This window comes from Pistacia vera, unplaced genomic scaffold, assembly GCF_008641045.1.
Source record: "Pistacia vera cultivar Batoury unplaced genomic scaffold, PisVer_v2 Contig849, whole genome shotgun sequence".
NCBI classification, from domain to species: domain Eukaryota; kingdom Viridiplantae; phylum Streptophyta; class Magnoliopsida; order Sapindales; family Anacardiaceae; genus Pistacia; species Pistacia vera.
In genome coordinates, this window is record NW_022196722.1 from 202,695 (window position 1) to 221,346 (window position 18,652).

Consider the following 18,652-nt stretch of genomic DNA (forward strand, 5'->3'; position numbering starts at 1 on the left):
ATTCAGTCTGAGTGTGCCAACACTTTAAAGAAAAAGGGTAAAGCTATGGCTACCACTCTAAGTGAGAGTGACGACAGTGAAAGTGGAGGTGATGGCTCTAATAAAGATGAAAATTACTTGGCCTTTGCGGTGAACCAAGAGGACAATGATAGTGTGTCCTCGGATGGCTCATGTGATGTCTACAAAGAGCAGTAGGAGGCTTATGACAAGATGTATGAGTCATGGTTAAAGGCTATCAAAAAGATTAAATCTCTTGAATCTGAAAAATGCAACTTGATAGAAGATAAGAAAATTTTGAATGATAAATTGAAAGTCTTATTTTCTGATTTGTCTAACAAGGAAATTTCATTAAATCAAGCTTTAAATGAACTAACTGAGGCTAAGGTCGTTGTTGAGAGGTTAAATGCAGGTTCATACAAGCTGGATGAAGTTCTTGCACAAGGGAAGACTTTTGGTGATAAAGCAGGTCTTGGTTTTTCTTCTAGTGCGAGCACCTCCAAACCCAATGTGACCACCTTGGTTAAAGCATCTGAATCAGTTCCAAAAGCTGTTGATGAACCGTGTGAGTAGATTTCAAAGGTAAAAAATTTCATACCAATATGTCATTTTTGTCACAAGAAATGACACATCAGACCAAATTGCTTTAAACTAATTTCGTATTTAAAAAGATGCATTGGAAATCATGAGTTTTCTTCTTTAAAGTCACCACATCAGAATATTTTTTCCAAAAACAATAAAGTACGGGGACCTAAGTTAAGTGCTCATTGTCTTGTTACTCATACATCATTGCTTGATTTTCAAAATGACCAATGGTACTTTGACAGTGATTGTTCAAGACACATGACAGGTAACAAATCTTTATTGACTAATCTTGAATTTGGGGAAGTTGGTCATGTAACTTATAGAGATAGCAAAAGAGGTAAGATTCTTGGAAAATGTTCTATTGTCATTCCTGGCTTCCCAATGCTAAATGATGTGTTTTATGTTGAAGGACTTAAAGCAAATCTTATAAGCATTAGTCAAATTTGTGATAAAGGTTGTATTGTGAAATTTTCAAAGAATATGTGTCAAGTTTTGAATGGTGATGGTACTTCCTTGCTTGAGGGAAAGAGATCTAATGATAATTGTTATTTATTGTCTAACAAAGTTTCTTGTTTAAGCTCCAAAATAGATTGTGTGGATCTTTGGCACAAGAAACTTGGGCATATAAACTTCAAGGATCTAGTGAAGCTCTCCAAAAAGGATGTTGTCAAAGGACTACCTAAACTTGAGTTTCCCAAAGGTAAAGTGTGTGGCCCATGCCAACAAGGTAAGCAAACTAAGAGTCCTCACAAACCTTTATCTCGGTTAACTACCTCTGGTGTTTTAAAACTTCTCCATATGAATCTAATGGGTCCTATGCAAACTGAAAGTTTAGGAGGGAAAAAATATGTTTTTGTTTATGTAGATGACTATTCTAGATTTACATGGGTTGATTTTTTAAGAGAGAAATCTGATGCATTTGAGGTTTTTAAATGTCTTGTCAAAAGGTTACAGGTGGAACAAAATTGTCAAGTGAAGAAAGTGGAAAGAATAAGGAGTGATCATAGTAAAGAGTTTGAAAATTCTATTTTTTCTAACCGCTGTGATATGTAGGGTATTTGGCATGAATTTTCTGCCCCAAAGACACATCAACGGAATGGTGTGGTGGAGAGGAAGAATAGAGTTCTTCAAGAGATGGCAAGGGCTATGTTAAATGTCAAAAAGTTGCCAATAAGACTAAGGGCCGAGGCAATTAAACCAAGTGTTCTTAAGGAAGGGTAGATCACAAACTCCATATGAGTTGTGGAAAGGTAAGAAGCCAAATCTTTCATATTTCCATGTCTTTGGTTGCAAGTGCTATGTCTTGAATGATAGAGATCATTTAGGGAGATTTGATGCAAAGAGTGATAAAGGTGTGTTCCTCGGATACTCTTCAAATAGTGAAGCCTGTAGGATCTTTAACATGAGAATTGAACGTATTATTAAGTTATTTAATGTGGTTTTCTCTGGTTTAGAAGATTACTCATAGTTCTCACACGAGGATGAAATTGAAGATATGACTGCCTCTGCTAAGGTGACCACCGATCGAGATGGTGTGTTCACTTTGAATCCGACTGGAACACAAGATCAAGCTAAGGTGATCACCCTAGAACCTTATGTGACCACCACGGGTGCCCAACAAGGATTAGTTTTTGAAAAGCCAATACCTAATTTGTTAATTGATTTGTCCGATAAGATTAGTTAGAAAAAGCCTCCAAAAACCAAAGAACCACCCTCTTGGATCAAGAAAGCTCATCCACCATCCATTGTATTAGAAATCCCGAAGAGGTAATGGTAACAAGAAGAAAAAGGTTGAATGAAATAAATAACTTGCGCTATGTTTCTCTTACAGAACCAAAGAATGCAAAACAAGCTCTGGAAGATGATTGTTGGATTGCTGCCATGCATGAGGAGCTTGAACAGTTTGAGAGAAATGATGTGTGGAGCTTGGTTCCTTAACCTGAAGGTATAAATGTTACAGGAACCAAGTGGATCTTCAAAAACAAGTCTGATGAGTTTGGGAACATTGTCATAAACAAAGTCAGACTCGTTGCACAAGGATATACCTAAGTTGAAGGAATAGATTTTGATGAGACCTTCACTCCAGTGGCCAGATTAGAATCAATTAGATTGTTACTTGATGTTGCTTGTTGTCTAAGGTTGAAGCTCTACCAAATGGATGTGAAGAGTGCCTTCTTGAATGGCATGTTAATCGAAGAAGCGTATGTGGAGCAACCTATTGGATTTCAGGATCCTCACAAGCCAGATCATGTATTCAAACTGAAGAAAGCATTATATGGGTTGAAACAGGCCCCAAGAGCATGGTATGAGAGGCTTACCTCCTTTCTCCTTGAGCGCAACTACAAGAGAGGTAATGCTGATAAAACACTTTTCATTAAGCATTGTAATGGTGAGTTTTTGTGCGCACAAATATATGTTGATGACATTATTTTTGGATCCACATCTGAAACACATTTGGATGAATTTGTAGTCTTTATGAAAAATGAATTTGAAATGAGCATGGTAGGTGAGTTAAGTATGTTTCTAGGACTTCAAATAAAACAATTTGATGAAGGTATGTTTGTTTCTCAAACTAAATATGCCAAGAACATGCTTAAAAGGTTTAGTCTTGAAAATGCCAAACATGCTAAAACACCCATGAGTTCTACAGTTAAATTGTCCAAGAATGAAAATGGGAAGAAGGTAGATAATAAACTGTTTAGAAGCATGATAGGAAGTCTTTTGTACTTAACTGCTAGCAAACCTAACTTGTGTTTTAGTGTAGGTATTTGTGCTAGATTTTAGGCTGATCCAACTTAACTTCACCTGACCGCAGTGAAGAGAATTATGAAATATGTCTCAGGTACATGTGATTTTGGATTGTGGTTTGCATATGATACTAACTCTACCTTGGTTGGTTACAGTGATGCAGATTAAGCTGGAAGTTTGGATGATAGGAAGAGTACATTAGGAGGATGTTTTTATCTTGGAAATAATCTGGTGACATGGTACAGCAAGAAGCAAACTCCATTTCACTCTCAACGGCAGAGGCTGAATACATTGCTGTAGGAAGTTGTTGTGCATAGGTTTTGTGGCTTAAACAAATGTTGTGTGATTATGGTTTTGATCAAGAGTGTATAACTGTATGCTGTGACAATACTAGTGCAATCAATATTTCTAAGAATCCAGTACAACACTCTAGGACTAAGCACATTGACATTAGGCACCATTTTATTAGAGACTTAGTTGAAGAGAAGATTATCACTCTTGCACATGTAAACACAAACTCTCAACTAGCTGACTTGTTTACAAAGGCTTTAGATTTTCAAGCATTTGTAAATTTGAGAAAGTCCATTGGACTGATTCAACTTGAGTAGAACTATGTTTTCTTTTATATTAGATCATGAGAAAATTCTCTTCTTTTAGAGTTGCAAGTGTATTTGATCTGTGGAGTGTCATTGAAAATATTTCTCTCTTGTGAAATGTATGCAATGAGTGTGGTGTCCACCTTGTTTTTCTCATCTCTTGAAGTATAATGACTTTTTTACATCCTTGAGTGCATCATACTTGATTCTTATCACCTTGTGAAAGAGCTACCTTGCTTGGAGTGTGAAAGTCATATTTGACTAATTTTCTAGGATGTAGAAACCCCTATGTCTTTGGAAAATCTACCATTTAGAGGGCTATCTACTTGTAAGTGTGAAAGCTACACTTGGTTACTTCTTGAGAGAATTTGCCCATTTAATCTCAGTTGATATGAAAAAGAATTCAATTTTTTTGAGATTATGTTTAAAAAAAAAAAAAAAGAAAAGAGAAAAGGGGAGATATATAATATATATTGTTTCAATTTGACCAATGTGTCACGATTCACCCCCTTGAGGACACAGCACACACAAATGATCAAGTTTTCTTGTTGATTGCGCTATCATGTATGTATTAAGTCATGAAACTTTGATTGTTGAACTACATGAAAGAGACTTTCCTTATGCATCTTTGTTAAAGATTGAGAGTTGTTTAAAATTTCTTATGTAAAGATGTGTATCACTTGCCTTCTTAAAATTTGATGAATTTTTTATTGATCTCATGATAAATTCTTATTTTTTTGTTGTTTTTGCTCAAAGTAGAATAAGTGTTTAAGATCTGTTGCCTTTATACGTATGTTGCCACCTTGAGAGTGAAGTTGTCACCTTGATTCATTGTGTTTGCATGAGTGTTGACGGTCACCACATATTGTCTAAATTGGTTCAGTTTGCTCAAACGATTCCTTGTGTGCTCACACAAACATTTAAGTGTCATCACATGACTGTTGAGTTGCTTAGTTCATGTTTTTGTTCTCTCGGTTTTTTTCTTCTATGTCCCCACATTGATTTTTAGAGTCCATGCACTATTCAAGTCCCTAAATTTTCTAGGATTGCTAAACATTATGAACAAAGAGGGGGAGAATTATTTGTGTTTGTTGTGCTTCCTTGGTTGGTTTCACTCAAGGAGAGTTTTCTATGTTTTTATGTAAGCCGATTTGATGATGTTTTTATTTAAGCCAATTTGACGCTGATTTTTTTATTAACTGTGGTTACTAATGCGGGTTATTTATTTTAGAGTTAGTGCCCTAGAGCCAATCAATTATTGTAAAATTGACTCTTTGTAATAATGTTTATTAATTAATAAAAGACAATTTTCTTCTATATCATGTAAATCATAATTGTGTGTATTGATATATATCTTTAGGATTGTAGAACCGTGACAAGGGTATCAAGTGTTTCAAATCTTGATAATGAAAACCCTATGATCACATATGGTGGCCATTCTAGAAATGTTCGTAGCCCTAGTATTATTCTGACCAAAGACACAGATAATACGATAAGACTATCATAGTGTTGAACAACTCTGTCGAAAGACAGTGACTGATCTCACTTGTCAAGGTTGTTTGCCGACAACCTGGTGTAACACATGGGTGCTTGCTGTAGGCAAGTTCACTGAACAGACCCACCAGAGGATTCCATATAGATGGTAACTACAGTGTCTATGTAATAAATCCTCTAACAAATGGTGGTGCATGTGATCCTTAGACTTGAGATCACCAGAGCGCCTTATGCACCGATTGGTGTAGTTTGAGACTAGCCTAACGTAGTTCTATTCAAAGCTATCAAAACAGTAGTGATTGGCTGCATTGATAAGTGTATCCAGACTATGGTGGATCAACAAAGGATTCATCACTCCCAAGTACGGGAGAAGTTATCTCACGACGTAATTCAGTGAATGACAATGACATTAAAGCTGTGGCCACAATGGGATTGAATTGTTGCTCAATCCAATTTATTATTCCGGTCATTGGTCCAATAACTGAATACAAAGATATCGAAGATGACTAAGGTTGACACTATTTTTGTACGTCAGCCTCGATGAGATAACAGATGATGAAAGGATTAGATTGCACGGTAACCATATCGTTGATAGATAAGCTGTTTCTCTGAATCCGAATCTATCGTGTGGCCATGATGCCTTGCTAGAAGCCAATCTTGGCCTGTGTTTAGTGAGACGATTGATGTGTCAATCGCGAGAGTACTCACTGTCGATATGATGAGGAGCGTTCAGGTCACACACATGGAAGACATATTAAGGATGAATTAGTGAGAAAGGGTACTTTCGTCATTTGTGATGAAATGGTATTTTTGTCATTTATGATGAAAATGATATTTTCGTCTTTTGAGATGAAATGACCAACTTAAAATTAAAATAAAATAAAAGAACACATTAATTAAATCAAAGCCACTCACCTCACTCTCTCTCATGTTTTTTCTCTTGGTGGAGAAGAGATTTTTTCTTGAAGAAAAATTATGCATCTTTTTTGCTTGTGTGTCTTGCTAGCACTTGAGACCGCAAGTCGATCGCCATCCTGTCTTTGTGTGGATACCGAGAGTTCACTCTTATCTTATAGTGGGAGCGATTCGTATCGATTGAAGGAGCCTCCAAACACTGGTATGAAATCTAAAAATTTTATATTCAATATCATTTCATATGTAAATAACGTAAATTGGGTATAAGGTTCTTAGGTTCAATGTAGTTGTTGGGGATTTTATTTTTGTTTTTCGCTGCGTAAACCCCATCAACGACTAACAATTTATTGTGTTTGCTGATCCTTATTAAACTTGCTAATGTTGTTTCTTTCATGTGCAGTGAACCAATCAGTCATTAGTTGGTTTGTGATCTGACTTTATATTGATTGAGAACTGAACTAACCCTCTTGTGCCTTTGATTATTAATCGCTTTATAGTGATTTGGTTTAGTTACTGAGGGGGAGTTATTCAGTTTAGTTATTCTTTACTTAATGCAAAACTATTTTTGATTGATGATACTGATTGTGTTTTGCTTAAGATTGTGCTTTGTTCATAAGTTTGACTAAGGGGGAGATTGTAAGTATTTTGGTTTTGTCAACTTATTCTTTCGGATTGGTGCACAATCTATTTAGTTTCACTTTAAAGGTGTTCACAACTAAATCACAGTGATCACAACACGTCTAGCAGATTTTATTTTAATATTCATGCATATCACACCTGCCTTAACTAAATGTGATTATATTTCCAATTGTGGAAAGATTTTTTGTGGACATCATATATTATGTGAGCTGAAAAAGATTTTATTTAATTATGATTTCAAGAATCCTTTTCCTAAAAGAAGATTATGATTTTAAGAATTCTTTTTTTTTTATAAGGAGATCATAGATTAAAGAATTCTTTCCTATAAAAGAGTCTAGGATCTCAAGAATCCTTAGGTTTGATTTCTTGTTTATCCTTTCAAAGTCACTCAAGTATAAATAATCCTTTTATTATTATCACTTTTTTTAAGGAAGCCATATTATTTACCTCCATTATTCTCTGAATATTTTCTTTGAGGTTGTTTAGTTTTTGTAGGTTTCCGATATGCTTTGGTAGGCTTTGAATTACCGTGTTTTATCTCTTACTGCATGAGTTGATTCTGGAACGTTGTTCCATGTTGAGATCTGGACATGTTCGAGCTGCTACTACCGAAATAATTCATCATTGTTGAAACTTGAGAGGAGCTCAAGTGCGACCTGGTGATCTCATGGAGGAGAAGCTAGACTATGAAGATTTGAGGTTCAACCAAAGAGCGAAGATTGAAGTGTTGTCCAAATAGGGAGTTTTTACAACTGATACTTATTCTTGTCTTTGTAATTGAACACATAATTATTTTATAGTGGATTAGCTTCTTCTGGACTTTGTCCATGGATGTAGGCATGTTGCCGAACCATGTAAAATTGAGTTGTGTGCTTTATTTTATGTCGTGGATGGTTTATATGTTTAATCATTAGTTTAGCAACTCATTAAGCACAACGTGAACAAGTAATCTTAATTCCGCATAAGTTTTAATCAACATGATAAGGGTTTAAAACTTTCAAAATCAATACCCCAAATATAAAAAATTTTACATACCAATATATTGTTTAAAGGCATCTCATCTTTCCTAGAAATATTACCCGTTCTTTGGCAACAATCACAAGAGGATGCATACCTTTAAGCATCCCTAAACAAAGCGGGTCAATAAAAACCTAATTCTAACACCTTTGCCGTTATGCGATTCGCCCCAAAATGCCTTCTGGCTTCTCTATCATGGCTATGACTCAAGATAGCTTCAATCTCTTCTTTTGGCACACATCTTCGAACAACTTGATCTGCACATAGTTTGTACAAGTAAGGGCCTTCCCACAAATAATACTTGACGTCAACCAAGAATTTCTTTCTTTGCTAGAATGTGAAATCTATTGGGATCCAGCCTCCTGCAAGAAAATTAGCCAAATCAGCAAACCATGGAGATTTAGGAAAAGAAGAGTTAAGAGATAGAATCTGCTCATTAGGAAATTTTGCATAATATCTCCCTCTTTAAGGATTGAATTATCTAATCAGAATAAATGATCAACAACTTGATTTTCTATCCCCTTTCGATCTCTTTAATCTCCAAATCAAACTCTTGAAGTATAAAGACCCATCTGATAAGGCGTGGTTTGGCATCCTTCTTTTAAAAGAGATGTCATAGAGCTAAGTGATCTGTGTAGACTATGGATTTCGTGCCTATGAGGTATGGTCTAAACTTCTCGAATGTGAAAACCACTACTAGTAATTCCTTCTCAATTGTTGTGTAGTTCAGTTGCAGACCATTTAAGGTATGACTGGCAAAGGATATGATCTGAAACATTTTGTCTTTCTTTGACCAAGAGCGTCACCGATGGCATAGTCACTCGCGTCACACATAATTTCAAATGGGATGCTCCAATCTGGTGCAACCACTTTTGATGATGTCACTAGCTTCTCCTTAAGCAAATACAAAGCCCATAAACATTCAAAATCAAAGTTAAATTTTACATCCTCGGCAAGAAGATTAGATAGAGGTTTTGCAATTTTTGAGAAATCCTTAATAAATCTTCTATAAATCTAACATGGCCAAGGAAACTTCTGACTACTCTAATTGTCATCGTGGGAGGTAATTTTTCAATCATTTTCACCTTTGCTTTATCAACCTCAATCCCTTGCTCAGAGATCTTGTGTCCAAGCACGATACGTTCTCGTACCATAAAATGGCACTTCTCCCAATTCAGCACAAGATTTGATTCCTCACAACGCTACAAAACTAACGAAAGATTATGCAAACAAGATTCAAAGGTTAGTTCACACAAAGTAAAATCATCCATGAAAATTTCAAGAAATTTTTCAATCATATCAGAGAAAATCGCCATCATGCAACGTTGAAAAGTAACCGGCACATTACATAAACCAAATGGCGTACGTCGATAAGCGAACGTGCCATAAGGACAAGTAAAGGTTGTTTATTCTTGGTCCTCTGGAGCAATATGAATTTGATAATAACTAGAATAACCATCAAGAAAACAATAGAATTTATTATCCATTAATCTCTCTAACATCTAATCAATAAATGGCAAGGGGAAGTAGTCTTTTCTAGTGGTAGAATTTAATTTTTTATAGTCTATACACACACGCCATCTAGTTATCATCCTAGTGGTGATAAGCTCATTATTTTCATTCTCCACTACAGTCATTCCCCTTTTCTTAGACACTACTTGCACAAGACTAACCTAATTACTATCAGAGATAGGATAAATAATACTTGCGTCAAATAGTTTTACCACTTCCTTTCGTAACACTTCTTGTATGGCAGGATTTAATCTCTTTTGTGGTTGTATCGTTGGCTTGAAATTATATTCCATAAGGATCTTATGCATGCAGATGGAAGGGCTTATTCCCTTGATATCAGCAATTGTCCATCCCATAGCCTTCTTGTGCTTTCTCAGAATGTTTAGTAGTGTCTTCTCTTCCAAATATGTCAAAGATGCAGAAATAATCACATGGTAAGCATCTTTATCTAGAAAATCATATTTTAAATGTAAAGGAAAAAGTTTAAGTTCAAGTTTAGGAGCCTCATCAGGAGTTTTATGCAAATCCTCCTTCAACTCCATATTACTCTCAATCAGAGATTCCTTCTTTAATGGTGTAGATTCTTCTCTCAAGCACAAGTCTTCATCTTCTATTGTGCTTGACTCTATTAGACATCTCTCCAAAGAATCCTTATGCAGAACTTCTTCTTTGTGATCACCTATAATCTCACCAAAACTGTCAGATTGAAAACAAGATTCAACATAAAACACAGTAGGATTTTTAATCACTTTATGGACATCAAACACTATTTGCTCGTCATTTAGTCTGAAGATTAATTTTCCTTGTTACACGTCTATCAGAGTACGAGCTGTTGCCAAAATTGGACGTCCTAAAATTAGAGGCACCTTCTGGCCCTCCTCCATATTAAGAACTACGAAGTCCACCGGAAAGATAAACTTGTCGGCCTTTAACAAAATATCTTCAACAAGGCCCTCAAGTCGGTTGATTGATCTATCAGTAAGCTAGAGTAACATGTTTGTCTCTTTCACTTCTCCAAGTCCTAGCTTCCTGAAAATTGATAAAGGCATTAAATTAATACTAGCACCTAAATCACACAATGCTTTATCAAATAATGAACCTCCTAATGCACAAGGTATAGTAAAACTCCTTAGATCTCTTAGTTTAAGAGGTAATTTGTTTTGTAGTACGACACTGCATTCTTTAGTGAACATAATTGTCCCATCCTCCTCGATCTCCCGCTTGTTAGAAATGATGTATTTTAAGAACTTCGCATAGCTAGGCATATGTGCTAAGGCTTTAGCAAATGGAATATTTATATGCAATTTCTTAAATACTTGTAAAAACTTTGAAAATTGTTGATCCAATTTATCCTTTTTATCTCTATCGGGATAAAGAAATTTAGATACATCATTTTCAACAACACATAATCAAAATTTGACGTATCTTTCCCTTTACCTCTTGCAATTTCCTTTACCTTAGTCTCTGTCTCTTTTTCTTAATTCACTTTCTTTTCTTCAATAGAAACCGGTAACTCAACTTCACTTTCCACCTTCTTTTGCGATTCTTCTTCACCAATGACCTTTACATCCCTCAAGGTTATGGGCTTACATTGCTCCTTTGGGTTCTTTCCTGTGTTACTCGATAAATGTCCTTGCTGTCTACCTAGTGGACGATTTGGTTTGTGTTGTGTTGTTGATGGTTGATGAGTAGTTTGTCGGTGTGTTTCTTTGGTTTGGCGTGTTTGTTCTACATAAATGTTTATATTATTTGTGTGTTTTTGGTTTTTATTTTGTTTTTGTTGCATGGTGGTTATTATGCTTGTGCTTTTCATACAATCCCGAACAAAACTTTGTGATATCCCCAAAGAAAAAAAAAATTGCTTTTTGTGATGAACTTTGTAATCACTTGGAGTAGTGGTAGTATCAAGTCATAGAGAGGATTCAAAGATGCTCATATCTTTAGGAATGCTGAAGAGTATGCAATTCAAGATGGTTGTGCAAATTCTGGTTTATTACTTGACTTTGTTGTGTACTAGCTGAGCCTTGTCTTCACTCCCTACACTAAANGTATCAAGTCATTGAAAGGATTTGGACATGCTCATATCTTTTCCAATGTTGAAGAGTATGTGATTCTGGATAGTCGTGTGATTTCTGGTTGATTACATGACTTTGTTGTGTACTAGCTAAGACTTGTCTTCACTTCCTAGAAAAAAAAAACTAAATATATAGTTTCTGAAATAAATTAATTATGTTTATTTGTTTGTGTTTGAATAAACTACTCTGTTGTTTCGAGCTGCTCAGTAACCAGGAGTATTCATGAGCCCCATGTTTACTTTTGCATCAAACCGTAATTATGAGTATTCAAAGCACTTTAGGTGTTGTGACATTGCTGAGTAATCGAGGGCGCCCATCACAAACGCGTAAAAAGGTGATGTGACAATCTAAAGAAACCTATTAAAAAAAAGGGTCGGCCCTGCAAGAGGGGGAGGGGGGGTGGGGGGTTTTGTATGTTTGGATGCATGAATCTTATTCAAAGCATGTTTACCTTCTTTCCTTGATTTCGAAAATGTAGCGAATGCTTGATGATTGTTGAGTTTGTTCTTTTGATATTTTCTTTACTCGAGGACGAGCAAAGGATTAAGTTTGGAGAGTTGATAAGTTGCATAATTTGAGTGTTTCTAGGGTTGTTTTTATAGTAGTTTAGTTAATTTTTCATTCTTTTTTTTTTTTTTTTTATGGTAATTTTTTGTTAAGTTTGAGATGCAAATGGTTAGCTATTGATTTGGATAGTTTTCGTGTTTTTCAAGCTTTGATTAAGTAGATTGGAGCATGGTTGTCAAATCGCTTATTGTATCGTGTATCGAAAACCTAATTTTTCAAATTGTGTATCACGTATCGTATCGTATCGTAGGATACTTTTTAAAAAAATAATAATAAAATTTTTCTAAAAACTAATATCATCCCGAAGATTAATTAACAAATTTTGTGATATTATTAGTTTTAAATTATGATATTACATAATCAAAATTAATCACAAAATTAAGAATCGATATCATTTCCTCTCAACCATTCATATCATTTCCAAGATCAATATCAATATCTATCTTTCCACTTGTGTTATTATTATCATGTAAAATGGGCAACACATCTTCCTCTTCACTTTTTCCATGCAAAAAGGGTAAATGTGGTGGGTTTTAGTGAACCGGGTTGGGTGACCCGAATCCGACCCACAAATAAAGTCATATCGATTTGTATCAATATTTTTAAGGATACAAACGGATATGTATCGTATCGTATAATACATATCAATGTATCGAAAGTTTTAAGATACACTCTCTGATACGTATCGTTGGCAACTTGTATTGAATCATATTGTAGGATACTAATAACCATAGATTGGAGTACTAGAATAAAATTGGACTTAAAGCTTGAAGAAATTAAGATTAGTTGACATTTTTTAAGGCCACGGCCATGCCTTGGTGGTTCACCACGGCAATGGTGGTTGAATGAAAACAAAACTAAGAGGATAGAGAGCCCCACGGCTTAGGCCGTGGTGACTTAAATTTGGCCATGGCCAAGGACGTGTCGGATACTATTAGGGCTTCTTTTTTTTTTTTTTAGTTATCTTTCCTTTTTCACTTAGGACTCTATTAGGTATATAAGTGGTTGAGATTCATTGAAGAGGGGGTCGAATTTTGCATATTTTGGAGAAGAGAAGACGTATTCTTGAGGCTTAAAGACTGAAGATCATATTTAAGAGTTTGATTTTGTTTCTTTTCAAGTCTGAATATGTTTTCTTTCTTCTCTGTTTATTTCTTTGTTCTTAGGATGGAGTAAATTTCTTTTGTTAGGGGAGGATGGAACCCTAATTATGTTTTGAACAATTTTTATTCTTAATACCCGGTTTATGTTTATGAATTTGTGCAAGAGTTTATGTTTAATGTTTTATGAATTGTGGATTGATTCATTTGCCTTAATGATGTTTCGAATAGAGAAGTTAGGGTTCATTGCTTAATTCATATTCATAATTGTTTTATTGGAATAACATTGCACAACGTATTAAAACTGGAAGTAATCGAATAGAGATTCTAGGATTAATTTTTGGTCCACCTAATTCATAACTGAATAGAGCGAATTAGTCATAAGGGATTAATGAATTTATGATTCTTAATTTTAAAGTAACCGAATAGGGATCTGTATTAAGTTGAATATTATGCCTGAATAAGGATAATTGGACTTAGAAGAATCCTACCAATTCATAGCATAAATGTGTGTTAAGAGTTGTTGTCGAGCATGATTAGGGAGAAATTTATACCCTAGATTCATTAATATTGCAAAGTTCTTCACATTGTTTTATTGTTTAATTTAATTATTTTTAATTCGTTAGTTTTATAATTTAAAATTTCGTTTTCTCAAATAACGTGTAGGTAATTTTATGTAATTACAAATAATTGAATTGATCTCTGTGGGACGATACTCGAACTAATCATTTTATTACTTGAACACGACTAGTATACTTGCTAGGGTTGATTTAGTTGCATTAGATGGACTTGGAACAGTAGGTGAAGGGCCAACGGCAAACGAAAACGAGGGTTGGGATGATTTTACAAACTTTCTGGACGTGGTTAAGACTGTTGAGCCAAGTAAGTCTAAGTTGTACTATAATTTGGGAGAGAGATGTCATAAGTGTGTGGGGAAACGTGATGCATTTGATGATTTATAGTGGTGGAAGGCAAATTCAACGAAGTACCTTATGTTGTCTACAATGGCTCGTGAGGTACTAGTCATCTTTATCACTACAATTGCTTCAGAATCTGCTTTGAGTGCCGAGAGTAGGGTTATTGACACTTATCGACATTCGTTGTCTCCCGACACAGTGCAAATGCTCTTATGTGAATGTGATTAGTGTTGCTCTTTGAATGGGGTGAAGAAAGGGTGCAACGTAGGTTCTATTGATTATAGTTTTGATTCAATTCAATATTTACACTTACTTTATTCTAACCTAAACTTTTTTTTTTTTTTTCTCCCTTTTTCATTTCAAAAAGAGCATGAACCGTTGGAGATTAAGCTTTCTATCCTGTCAGTTGATGGGATTTAGTAGATTGTTTGATTTCCCCATCATTCATTGGCTGTGGCAACAGGCATGCACAAGTCCGTCTTAAAAAACTTTTGTTTAGGTTTAAGTGGTGTTTGATTTATTTATGTTTTAGATTTATTTCCATTAGCTTTTATCATTAATAAACTTTAGTATTTTCATCTTTATGTATTATATACAATACATTTGTACATCGTAGCATTGCGGTATAGCAATTTGGTGCCTTCAACATCATACTTATGTGCTTGAATTGAATTTGTTTGCAGAAGTGGGAAAAGAGTGGTTTTGACAAAAAACAGCCCAACATACAACTAGCTATATTTTGATGCATGAACAATTGAAACTTTCAGCCTCAAAATCACAGCCTTGAACTATATTTTTATGTTTTGGGATGTAATTTGATGTATAGTTATTAGTTACTGCTAAGTCCACATTTTATTTTGCTTAAAGATTAATTAAGTCAAGTGAAAATTGTTAGGCCCATGGGACTGGTCCCTGGTCCTATGGGCCTAGGACTGAACCTAGGGACCGGTTTGGGCCTGAAAGTTTTTATGGGCCTAGGACCATTTGAGACTAGTCCCAACCGGACCCATACCCGGTCCTTGCCCACCTCTAGCTTTGCCTAATTTATATCCAGTCAAAGCTGGTCACTCAGGCGGAACCAAGGCCAAGGCATGAATTTAGATGCGAGAAACCAAAGAGACAACGTATGGGCCGAACCCAAATGGAAGTTAAAAAGAAACAGCACAGTATCCATAAGTGTCAATTCTCGACAATCCGCGAATGAAAGTTGGAGGATAAAAAAGGCAATCAATTGCCTAGTTAACTCACCACATTTAGTGGGTGTTTTGGTTGGACGGAATTAATATGGGAATGGGTTTAGTTTTAATTTAAAGATTTTATAAAATATTTTCAAATTAAAGAGTAATTTTTGTCTAAATAATTTTATTGTTTGTTAAAATAAACATAGAAAATAACTTAATTTAAAGGTATTTTTGTCCACATAATATCATTCCTTATTAATCCCGTCCCTCTCTTCATAATTCTCAATCCCGTCCATACTGTTTCACAAACCAAACATACCCAAAACTTAGATTGACCCCAATTTTAAATATAACATATAGGAGGGGGAAAACAAAGTACATACAAAGTTATTATATATTTTATGAGTAGTTCAAATGCGTTGCATGATTTAGTGTGATAATATTCTTATATATTGACAGTAAATATGATAATGACACCAACACATATAATAATAAAAATCAGGGTGATTTGTAGGGCATAAAAACATTAGATCATAAAGTAAATTTGTATTTAATTTGAATACCTACCTACTTGATGCCCTCGATAAAACGAAATTGCTATGGCAATTTAGTTGTCACCGGGGTCGGTGGGACTGGGAAGCAAATTTAATTAGATTCAAGCGGATGCCCACATGCATTCTCATCCTATTGTTGGCTTGATAGTGACGTTTATAATAATTTTACTTAAACAGGATTTAGTGAAATAACACAAAGCTCCCTAATTTTGAAAAGTGACACTTGGTGGACATTCTTAATAAACAATCTCAATGTATAATGGCATTAAAATTGTGCATTAATTGGGCAGCTGTGAGATCTTCTGCTTTATTTTCAGTGGAGTTTCTAATATAACGGCATGTGGCTGAACAAAATCTTGTTATTTTCTTCAACTTTATAAGTACGTCAGGTTAACGGAGGAATTGACCTAGATGATCTTAAGTAGTCAATCAATCGTTGAAAATAATCTAGACTATATTTTATATAGTTTGATCCACATAAAATTAAATGACCACATTAAATAATTTCTTTATTGGGAGAGATTTTCACATATCACTTTACAGTTGTACTTGACAAGGATGCAACTAATATGTATTTTTAAGTTTTCTAATTGTTTATTGACATAGTACTGGATCACTTACACCACTTAATTAATTTAATACACCATATGTAATAATACCATTATCTTTTCCACTAACTCTAGTATAACAACATCTTATAACACGATATTGTTGATAAATAATTAAAAATATATTTATATTTCAAAAAAAAAAAAAAAAGTAATTCTTAATTTACAGGATCCAACCACAAATTTACTTTCGATTATCTTCAAATTAATTCTGTCTACTTTTGGAACTGCAATTAACAAATATAGTGATAAACTTGCATAGCTGTCAAACACAATGTAGCCAAATTAGATACGTATTTACTATGAGTTTTAAATATTTAAATGAGATTTCCCTTTTTTTAATTCAAAATTAACATATTAGTTTATTTTAAGGGTTTTTTTTGTAATGAACCCCATGTGTTTGAACTTTTTGTAGTGACTACCCTCTTCTCCCAATTGAAAAGAGCAAAATAAAGAGGGCTGAAATGAGAAATCTTTTATTAACTCTTCTCCCAATTGAATTGTTTATAATGAAAGAAAACATGCTGAACTCTTCACCGACAACCTGCCCACAACACCCAATAAAAATTCTCCATCAAGACATAAGACGTCTTTATGCATGAAGCCTATGGATTACTTGGGGCTCTAGGGGAAAGCCCACCACTTATGACACTTCCTCTGGACTTTTACCATTTATGTGTAATTGAATTTAACATTTACGGATAATTGCATTTATTCTTATTCAGGAAAAATTCAGCAAGACAAAAACCTAAATATTGATTTAATCCTTACTAGTTAAACTTCAGTGTTTAGAACTTCGTTATAAATCCATATATTGAAATCATAACTCAAGATTTCAGGTTTTAACATTTAAAATTTCGGGTTCCAACATAAAAATTAAAATTTTAAATTCAGAACTTCAGGTTCATGAGTGGAGACTAATTCTTAGATATAATAGTTAGTAGAGAGATGAGTGGCGAGTCACACCTTTTTTACTTTATATATATATATATATATATATACATACCTCCCCTTGAAGTATCAGCCTTTTACAGGCACATAGAAAATATCATGAGGTTAATACAAACACCCTAGTTCTTAACTTCCGTTCGGGTTATTTTTTGCACTCCCACTAACACAAAAAAACTAACAAGCTGCCCCCCATTACTAGCCACTTACACTATTTGTTGTCAATTTTTGGTGTAAAATATAACTTTTGTATTAAAATATTAAATATTTGAAAATAATAATAAAAATATTTAGAAAAGCTTAAAAAACATAAAATTTAATATTATTTTTGAAAGAATTTACATTTTTTTTCTTTTAAAAAATTTTCCTAGGACGATCAAAATTTCCAAAACCATAATTCTTAAACCGTCAGAATTTTCTTAACAAACAAATCTCATTGAATTTTGTACAAACAAATATACTTTTACAAGTGAATTTTAATTTTTAATTTTTAGTTTTTATATTTTTACTTTACTAAATTTTATAATTTCTAATTTTGCCCTGCTCTCAATTAATTTAACACCAAAACTTGATAGGAAGACGTGGAATTGGCTCATTAAAGGGAGTAATTTATCAATTTTTTTTGCGAGTTAACGACTGTTTTCCACCCAAATAATAGTTTAATGACAATTTCCCACCCATAGACTTTTGAAATACTATTTCACTACACAAATTTATATTTTGATAACAAACAAAGAACAAACTCGATCCAGAGGAGACTGATGAGTCTTTTACTAGTAAAAGATTAGATCTTGATGGTTGTGATTGATTGGAATTTGACTTGGAGAGACGGTTATGCAAACCCTAATCGTTTGATTGTTAGAGATTGGTGGGGTCGATGAGAGTGGAGTTTGATGGGTTTTAGTGAGTGATAATCAGGGAAGAAATGAGGATGGTATGAGATCACAACGATACCAGAATCAGAAACGGAATATAAATTTTAGTAATAAAATGATATTTTAAAAGTTTATGGGTTAGAAAGTATCGTTAAATCATTATTTGGGTAGAGAAAGACGTTTACTCTCTTTTATGTTAAAGGGGGTGTACCCTTGTCACCCTAATTGAGTCTTAACCAAAATTAAAAGAAGGTCGAACGACTTACACATACCTAAGGTTTGTTATAACGATAAAATGGTACTCAAAAGGTTTTAAAATGATAA